Raw genomic sequence first — 10167 nt, 5'->3', positions numbered from 1 at the left:
CCTTCAAGGTTGGGGTCAGGATGGCAGAGGGAGGGGGAAGGACGAGAGGTTGGCATTAGGAGGATGTTTGGGCCAGTCCTTGGAGAGTTACGTGGATGTGATCCATCACGTGGAAGTCCCTCCAGTATCTGAGGATTACTACCATGCAGGAGAATGCCGCATGCTTGCCCAGGCAGAGGAGATGCTGTTAGGTTGACCAGCTGTCCTGTCTTGCCCAGGACAGAGTGGGGGTCCCCAGGATGAGAGATTTTTCAGTTCTAAAACCAGATAGTCCCAGGCGAACTGGGCCGAGTTGGTGGCCTTAGCTAGAGCAATTCCTTTTCTCATTGCTGTAGACTAAGAGCCTTCCATCGGCACCTGCTAAGACATCCATACATTTTCTCGTGGAAGGAGGTCTGCCTGGGGCCCAGCCCCTTTCACTCCCTCTCCAAATTTTCCCATGCAAACACCTTCTCTTCACTCTTTTCAAAGTTCCATAGTACTCAGAAGCCCCACAGGACAGAGGGTGGAGACAGTGATGGACAGTGAGTATGGAAAGAAATGTCCCCATATCAGTACTCGGATGGGAGCAGACAGTTGGGAAGATAACCACTATTGATTTACACAACTTGCAGAAAACAATGAAAGCCATACTCAGAGGCAAATGTATTGCTTTGATCACTAAAAGGAAAGATGAAAATAAGTGAACCAAGTATTGAGATTAAGAATTTTTATAAGTAATGCATTAGTCCAGGATTTAGCAATTTAAAAAAAAAGGCCAGGTAGTAAATATTTTAAACTTTTTTAGGCCACATGCAGTCTCTTAACAGTCTTCTTTGATTTATTAATTTTTAACAACTCTTCAAAAATGTAAAATCCATTCTTAGCTTGGGGATTTGGCCCCCAGACACAGCTTGCTGACTCCTGTATTCCCAGGATATTTTCCATTGCAAATGACAGAAGCCAAGCTGTAAGCAATAAAAAAAAATTTTTTTTTTAAAGGGGGAAACTGTTGATTCACATAACTAAAGAATCTAAGAGTCTGATGGTAGTGTGCCTTCAGGCATAGCTGGATCCAGGGCTCAAACAAACTTACCAGTGATTCTTTATCTCTCTGTCAATTCTGCTAACCCAGAAGTCAGCCACATCCCAGGCAGCCAGTGGCCCCTCACCGCTCCAGGGTTCTGCCATGCAGGTTGACAACCACAGAAAAGAGAGCTCCTCTTTCCCAGGAGCCAACAAGGTCCTAAGATCAACTGCCATTGCCTTTGACTGGCCTGGAGGGGGCTACATGCCTATCCTGTAGCTGATTACTATGGCTGGGGAGGGAGGCACTGTCCTAGGATTTTGGAGCCCAGATTGGGGCCATTCCCATCAGCAGTGGCTCCAAGAGGGAAATGGAAGAAGAGAGTGAATGCTGGGTGGGAAAAATAACCAGTGTCCACTGCATGCTGAAAGCTCTGTGTTTAATGAACACTTATATAGCACACACTGTCATTAACTTGTTTACTGTTCATCACAGCCCTGTGAGGGAGGTTTTATTATCACCCCATTTACAGATGAGCAAACTGAGGCCTTGCTTAGGGACTTGAGGGTGATCGCGTATTGGAAACTTACCATGGCCTGTTCCATCAGTAGCTCAAGGAAGAAGGGCCACAAGCTCATCTCCAAGGATGACAAAAAGACACTGAGAAAAATGGAAGACTCCTTGATTGGAAAAAACAAACAGAAACTCTTGACAGACAGACAGAAACTCTTAGAAAACACGGACCCGAGGCTGCGCCATCAGCATGACAGGAAATACTTGGACTTCATCATCTACCTCCCTTGCTCTCTCTCCCCAGAGCCGGTCTTTTGAGCCCTTCACTTGCTCCTCTAAAGCCATTCAGCCTGGAGTCCCGGCAATAGTCTGGTCCATGATTTGACGCTGCCTCTGTGCCTTTTCCACGCTCTTCCATCCTGTTCCCCATCAGGAATTGCTTTCCTTCTCCTTTCTACCACTATTTACAGCCTGACTCTGACCGCTTATCTCCTGAGCCCTTAGGCTGGGTCAGGTCATAAAGGGTTCTGAGAGCCAGACCAAGACCTTGGACCTTGTCCTTGGCAAGAGCCAAACACTATGCCCTCAGGTGCCTGAGCGAGCCGGGGTTTCTCAATGGCAGCACCACGGGCTTTCAGGGCTGGACCATTCTTGGTGGGGGTGGGGCACCATGGTGGGCGCTGGAAGGCGTTTAGTCGCATCCCTGGCCTCCACCCACTAGAAGCTTATAGCATCCCTCCCCTCATTGGAACAACCCAAAGTATTTCCAGATACCCTAATGAGAACCAGAGGTGCAAGCTACAAGGCATGGACTTGTGAGCGTGGAGGATGCAGGTTCTGTCCATCCTGTGGCTCGGACATCCCCAGGACACGGCTGAGTCAGCCAGGCATAGATAAGCATGGGCACATCTGCAATCCTGCTTGGCGGAAGCAGAAAATTCCAAATAAGCAATTTCCTTTTAAGCCCGTGACGCAGCATCTGCATTCCCTCTGCCCACATTCCATTGATTCCGGCCGGATTCTGCTCACACTCAGCTACAAGGGGCAGGGAACCCAGGTCATGAGCTGAGCTGCTGGCCAGGCCAGTTTCCACTTAGAGGACTGGTGGTCACACAGACCCAGACTGGGGAGAGGGGGCAATGGGTTTTGGAGGACAAATGACAGTCCTTCGCATTCCTTTAGGCTCTGGTCCCACCCCCCCCCCGCCATAGCCATTTTCTGACATCTCCCATGCTATCCATCGGATTCCCATGAGCCCCTCTAGGCCCTTACTCCCTTACCTTAGTACAGGAGACCTTGCATCCAGAGTCAGGTCCTGACCCAGCCGGTCATCCACTGGTCCCATGTGAGCCACCCAAAGCACATGCAGTCTTTCGGCCTGATCACTCCTCTGGTTTTCGTGTTGGTCTCTCTTCTTTAAGACTTCTTCCCCACTATACCAGCTTTGAATAGGGTTGACTGCCTATAACAGCAAAGCTCAAAACTGCAGTGCTTAAACAAGGTAAATGTGTGTTTTTTCTTTCCCATAAAAGAACTCTAGATGTGGGCAAGCTAGGGCTGCAGTGAAGGCCATACATGTCACCAGGGACGCAGGGTCCAGCCCGCTCATTGCTCTACACCCTGAGCATGTGTTCCTTCACCTCAGACTCCAACGTGGCTGCCAGAGCTCAGCCATCACATCTGCTTTCCAGGCTGCTGGTTGGACAAAGGGCCAAAGAAGGGCAGGTCTCTTCCCATTCCTGGATACTCCTATTTCTCATTGGCCAGAACTTGGTCACGTGATCATACCTAGCTGCAAGGGAGGTGGGAAATGTGACCTTTTAGCTGAGCGGCACTAGACCCAGGTAAAACTGGAGCTCCATTACTAAGGCAGGTGGGGAGATGGCTATTGGAATGCACGATCCCTGATTTCTCCCCACCCCGCGATCTACTCGGACGTCCTCATCCCCAGTCCATTCAGACTGCGGACAACTGGTTGTCCAGACTTTCCTCCCTTGGGGCTCAGCTGGGCCCCAGGCTGCAGTCAGATCCAGAAGCTCTGGGCTGAAGGAATAAAGGAGCAGGTGGACACCCCCCTCCCCCCACCACACCCCCAACCACCCCTGTTCATGAGAAGAGTTTTGAGTCAGAGCCAGCCCAGGCTGATCTGGGCAGAGCCACTGACACAGGGCCGGGGGCTGCAGGCGAGGCCTCATTGTCTAATGCAAACACTTTCATGTCTCCTGGTCGTCACTTTGCCACTGCGTTTAACGTTATGCATTTTTCATGCCTCTTAAGCCAAGTATTCTTTAGAAAACAGGACTGAGTCACTCGCTTTCCCAGCCTCTCCGAGAATGACTGGCCAATCATGTGGGGGAGGGGGAAGCTCATTTCTGAACTGGGGACTCATCCTTAAGAAGTTGGATTAACTGTCTGAAATGTAATTGCATCTGAAGCCATAATCCTATTTACCAGGTTGATCTCCTAAAAGCAATGGGCTGTTTGTTCTTTGTCTTGGGCACCAAGAACCAGTGCACCAGAGCCGACCACTGACCACAATAATGCCTGAGAATCTGCATTCTTACCCCACACCCCATGTGACTCACGAACAACAAAGACTTTGACTCATGGCCCTCACGGCTTTAAGGGTGGGAAGACTGACAGGGAGGAAAAGGACCTCCAGGGTCATCCAGCGGCCCAGCAAGGACTGGAGGAGCCCGGCTGTGCCGCCCCAGCACCCAGGGTGCCCGGGGGTTCTCACCCGGCCCTGCTCCTGCGGCTGCAGCCGGCAGAGCCAGCATCCAACCCCGGGGCCCGGGCCCCTGGCCTGGCAATATGGACTTCCTCGCCTGCATCCATCCCACCATGCAGGGCCCTGGGGAGGTGGGCACGCTGACCTGGACTCCACAGATGCCCCTCACGTTGGCCTGAGATGCACACAGGCCACCGGAGGGCAGCACCCGGCCTTCAGGGCCGTCTCCAGTCCTGGCCCGGGAAATGCCTTGGGATCTGGAAAGCTCGGGGCCGTGGCTCTTGGGAGGTTGTCACCAGTGTTCAGGCCTTGGCCAGCAGCACTGACGCCCTGTGATCCCTGATCACTGGTGGCATCTCCGTGATGGTGAATGAATGAATGAGTGAATGGGTGAACGAACAAATGAAAGAGGTGACGGACCCGCCTTGAGCCTGCCAGACCCTGCTTCCTTCCTCGGCATCTATCACGCTGTAGCCCCCCAACCCTGGCATGGTGTGAGGGGGTTCTGGGAGGGGACCCTCACAGCTGGCTCCTCGGCTCCTGGTGAGCAGGCACAATGTGGGGGAGGGCCGGGGACAGGGTCTGGAGACGGGGGCTGTGGGCACCAGGCTCTGTGACTCTGAGCCCCAGTTTCCCCGTCCATGAGATGCTTGCTTCTTGCCTCCCTGGTTGTCACCCTGAGTGGGGCCTGGCACACATTTCATGCCCTGTAAGGAGAGGCGTCTTGCCAGTGCAGGCATGATTGCAAACACCAGGGCATCTCCAGGGTGCTCGTGATACGGAAACTGCTCTGCTCCGTGACACCTGCTCTTTTTTTTTTTAATTTTTTTTTTTTTCTGATGAGGACTATTTTTACAGTCTTTGTTGAATTTGCTACAGTATTGCTTCTGTTTTATGTTTTAGTGTTTTGGCTGCAGAGCAATATAGGAGGTTAGCTCCCTGAGCGGGGATCAAGCCCTCACCCGCCTGAATTGGAAGGTGGAATCTTAACCACTAACCACCAGGAAAGTCCAGACCCTTCCTCTTGTGAGGAGCTGTGCCCAAGAGAGAGAGCGGGTGGGCACACGAAGGCAGTCCAACCTGCGTCCTCTTCCTCCAGCGGGGACCCCTGTGGAGGGACAGGGTGAATCCAGGCCAGGACCCAGGACAGAGCCCTGCCTCCGGGAACGTGGGTGCTGCTGGCACACTGCCCCCTCGCCCACCACCCGGAACATGGGGAACAGCAGCTCCTGGGCCCCACTGCATGGCTCTGAGCGCGCTCCAGGTGCCTCTCCCCTCCCTGCCTGCTGGGTGGTGGACATAAAGAGATGCCATGGTGCCTGGGCCTGGGGACCACGCTCAGCCTCCCCTCCCCTGCCCTCTGCACATCTCCCCACCTTCCCTGGTGCTGGCCCTTTCACCTGATGATTGCTTCTTAAGACGGTCTGCCTGGCTCATCCTTCAGGGCTCGGCAAAGGCTGCCTCCTCCAGGAAGCCCTCCCTGATTCCCCCCATCAGGTGCTGGCCTCCCTGGGGCACCCATGGCCCCAGGCTCCTGTCTGTTTCTGTGACATCCCCCAGGGAGGGCAGAGACACCCGATTTCTTCCTGGGAGTCTGGGGCTTTTACGACATTCTCTCCAGAAAAACTGGAGACAACATAGGAAAGGTTTTAGAGGGTGGAAGTCAGCATGGTGCAAGTGAGCCTGCCTCAAACACGCACATCTCACTGATTTCCTGGCTGGTGAAAGTGTCTGCATCTGGTCTTCTCTCAGAACCAGGCCAGGACGAATCTGAACCTGAACCTGACCCAGAAAAGTGCTGAAAATGCGCTCTGGGTGCTGGATGGGCTTGTGACTGAGTTCCACTGGGTCTCTGACCCCGCCCATGAGGATGCTGGGGCCCTGTGGCCGCTGGGCTTTTAAAGCAAATGATAACCACCCTGCAGTCGCTTGGCTGATGGGGTCAACGTAGCTGATACCTCCTTCTCTGCCTGGAGAATCCCATGGACAGAGGAGCCTGGTGGACTACAGTCCATGGGGTCGCAGAGAGTCAGACATGATTGAGCGACTTTCACTTCACTTCTCTGGCCAGAAAAAGGGCCTTTTCTGGTTGTTTTCTTTTTTAATTAAGTATGTTAATTGGAGGATAATCTGGTTGAGCTTTTAAGAGCCCAGAGAAATGGGTGCAGACTTTATAAGGCTCTGAAGCTTTCGCTATGCCCCCTTGGACCCAGGCCACGGGCGCGTGGAGGAGGGCAGAGATGGGGCACGCATGGAGGGGCCTGCTGTTTCAACTGGAGGGAGACCACGGGGGAGGCTCCAGCATCCCTGGGCCCAGGGTCCGCACCCATCTGGGACAGAGGCTCCTTCAGGGCGTTGGCAATAGCCCCAGAAGAAAGGGGGCCACTGGTCATGTTTGATGGGCAAGCCATGCTGTCCAGGACCCCGGGGTCCAGAAAGAAACTGGATGACTCTGCCCTCCTGGGAAGATGCTCCAGAAACTTGACAAGAGCCCAGGACCCCGGGAGCCCCAAGGAGGCCAGACAGGGGTGTTCAGGGAAGGCTTCTTGGAGGAGGGCAACCTTTGCCGAAACTTTTAAATTATTTAAAAAAGATTTTGGCCGGCCTGTGGGATCTTAGTTCCCTCATCAGGGATCAAACCTGTGTCCTCTGCATTGGAAGCATGGAGTCAACCACTGAACCGCCAGAGAACTCCCTGTATTTCTTACTATAAATTCAGTGTCACGCTTCCTGGCTGGCCCTCAGTACTGGGCTCTGGAGCCTCTTTGCCTTAGTGTGGAGGGCAGGGGCCTCCCTCTCCTCTAGGGGGAGTCAGGATCAGGGTTGGGTGATTGCAGCCGGGCAGGCTGGGGGCTGGGGAGGCCTGGAACCCCCTGGGCAAGGAGGGCTGCCCGGGATGGCAGGGTGACCCCAGCCTGGCGGCAGAGGTGAGGCGGGGGAAGCGGGTCCTTTGAGTGAGGGGCCTGGGGACACCTCCCTTCCTGGCTCCATCTGAACTGTGGGGGCAAGAGCAACATTCACTCCTGACAAGTCACAGGTCTCTGTCCCCTCCACCGCCCCACCAAGAGTATCCCCGCCCCGGTCCCTAGGATTCGCGCGGGCTGGTCTCCGTCCCCAGACAGCCCCAGCCCCCTGCCCTTGACCTTGGGGGTCCAGCCCAGTTCTGGGTTCCTCCGGAGTCCCTGACATCCCCCAGCGTTCCCACCAGAGGGCGCCTTGCGGCCGGGAACGGCTGTGGCTCCGGACCGGCGGGGCTTGAGGCAGGGCGCTGTGGGGCAGACTCGTGGAGGGCTGAGGTCTGAGATCGGGCAGGCCCCTCCCTGGGGGTGCTGCCGGGGGGGCTGGGAGGTGAATGGTGGGGGGCCTGGGGAGGGGGCTCCTCCCCCCAGGCGGGGAGACTGAGGCGGGATGACCATTTGGATGCGGGGGCCCCATGGGGCTACGGGGCTACGTGAGCGCCCCGAGGACCTCGAAAGGGACACAGCAGAGGCCGGGTGAGCGTGGGGAGCAGTGTGTGCGTCCCTTCATTGCTGGGGCCGCCGGGGTGTGTCCGTCTTCCGGCCGGTGTGGCTGTGGATGTGCCCGGGAAGGGGGGGCGTCCAGGGACTCTGCTTCAGGTCCCTGGGGCACCCCAGGACGGACTGCTGGTCACCCACCATGTTTTGCCTTTGAGGAGCCATCAAACTGGTGTCCACGGTGATGGCACTGGCCACCTCCCCCCTGCACCCCAAGGCCTCCAGTCTCTCCTCTCCTGTGACCAGCGCTTCTGTTTCATTGTTACTGTTCTTTAGCCTCCTAGTGGTGTGACGGGCACCTCCTGCTTCTACGGCTGAATAATACCCGGAGCTCTTCCTCAGGGGCTCAGTGGCAGGAGGGAGACCCCCTGAAGCCAGCAGACCCCCCCCAGGGTCAGGGGCGGCCACGGAGGCAGAGACTGGGGGACATCAGTTCTTCTGGGAAACTTCCAGAGACACAAGGCGAGCAGACCCGCAGAGCGAGTGTGAAGTCTAGCGTGCTCCAGGCGGCGGTGGAGCACACACACTCACGGGCTCAGAGACACACACTCAGAGACATGCACGCTCACATGCTCACAGGCACGCACACTCAGAGACACGCACGCTCACATGCTCACAGGCACGCACTCTCAGAGGCACACACTCTCACATGCACATAGACACACACTATCAGAGACACAGACACGGACACTCACACACAGGCTCACAGGCACACACACTCACATGCACACATTCATGCACAGACACACACTAAGAGACAGACACACACACACTCATGCATTCACACACAGAGACACACATTCACACACTCATGCACTCACAGACTCACACACACACACAGACACACACTCACACAGGCACACACTCACAGACTCACACACTCACACAGACACACATATGCCCACATGCACTCACAGACTCACACACACACACACAGGCACACTCACAGACTCACACACACACACAGACACACACTCACACAGGCACACACACTCACACAGACACACATACGCCCACACGCACTCACAGAGACACAGCCTGGCATCTGGACAGACACACACCCAGACACACAGCCCAACGCACAGACACGCCCCCTCACTGTCTGAGGGCCGCGCTGTCCTCCCAGCTCCCTCCCTCAGTCCTGTGTCAGCCAACAAGCATCTTTCTCAGGCCTAGTGTGTACCAGGTTTTATGCTAAAGGTTTTGGAGAATGCAGAAGTGAGCAAAAAGTTAACTCCTTCACCCTGAAAATAAAAAGCGGAGCCAAGTCTGGCAGGAGAGGTGAGACCCAGCTGGAGCTGCACAAGCCCCCTGCCCAGAGCCCTGCGGGTCTCAGGCGGCCTCAGACGCCGAGAGCCACAGGCTGACCAGACTGACGGGGCTCCCTGAGGCCCGCGGGGCGAGCGCGGGCAGTGAGGAGCCCAGCTGGCCCAGGGCAGGGGATTCGAGGTCCTGGGGGGCCTCTCGGCAGAAAGGAGCCCGGGAGGCTGGGGGCCTGGCGAGGGCGAGGGGACGGCAGGCCTGGGAAGGAGCCAGTCCTCCGCTGGGGGCGGGGAGGCGGGACGGCCCACCGAGGAGCAGGGCCTCTCTCTTCGGAGAGTTTGGCTCCCAGCTCCTTCCATCCGGTTCAGAGGGGCCGGCCTCCTGGTCTGCAGGCCTGTCTCCAGGGACAAGCCCTGGGGGTGCAGAGGAAAGGGGCTGTCCGTGACTTTGACACCGACAGTCACTGGGGTACGCAGCCCCCAGCCTTTGGGCCCCTTAGAGATGAGCACAGAGATGGCGCATGTGCTACCAGAGGTGCGCGGGGGCTGGGGGAGCACGCGAGCTGGGCCTGCAGGGAGGCGCTGCCTGGAGAGGGTGGGCAGTGGACGCAGGGTCTGGGTGGTTGGGGGGAACTCACCCAGACTCACTGGCAAGAGCAGGGACCAAGGCAGACAGGTCCAGCACAGGCCTGAGCCGGCGTTGGGGGCTGGGGTGAGGGAAGAGGGGAGGACCGCCTGTGAAACCCGGACAGGAAGGGGAGATGTGGGCCAGGAGAGGCCCCTGCAGCTGCAACCAGGAGGAGGTGGCCTTGAAGGGACCTGGAGGCCAGCGTGGCGGGCAGAGGGCGCGGCCAGTGCAAAGGCCTCATGGTTAGGAAGAAACTCACTGTACCCTGAGGGCGAGGACTGAAGTCCCCCCACCCCCAGCCCACCCCCGGGAGGGCTCCGGGGCCACTCGTCATTTTAAGGCTGGAAGGAATCAGTTGGATTCAACTGGAGGCGCCTCCTCTGGGAATCAGACGCCTTGGATTGCAGCGCCTGCCGGAGGGTTCACTCCAGGACACGCTGTCTTCTGAGTTCCGGCTTCCTGTGCGGCTGGGATGGGGGTGGGGGATCTGGCCAGGGGCCACGGCTCCCCAG

General features: G+C 56.6%; 1 long non-coding RNA gene across 2 annotated transcripts; it reads right to left on the bottom strand.

The window, feature by feature from the left end:
* Positions 1-781: 781 nt before the first annotated feature.
* On the bottom strand, positions 782-9900 carry LOC122680824. 2 transcript variants are annotated; one of them, XR_006336789.1, is made up of 6 exons: positions 9666-9900; positions 2800-3311; positions 2294-2436; positions 1597-1686; positions 1076-1202; positions 782-947 (listed from the first exon to the last, which is right to left on the bottom strand). It is a non-coding gene; the product is annotated as an uncharacterized LOC122680824 (long non-coding RNA). The 2 variants fall into 2 exon arrangements; XR_006336788.1 differs by having other exon boundaries at positions 1597-1666.
* Positions 9901-10167: the final 267 nt, after the last annotated feature.

This window comes from Cervus elaphus, chromosome 22 (genome assembly GCF_910594005.1).
Source record: "Cervus elaphus chromosome 22, mCerEla1.1, whole genome shotgun sequence".
NCBI classification, from domain to species: Eukaryota; Metazoa; Chordata; class Mammalia; order Artiodactyla; family Cervidae; genus Cervus; species Cervus elaphus.
The sequence above is the reverse complement of the archived record's forward strand: the minus strand, read 5'-3'. Positions and strand labels throughout refer to the sequence as shown.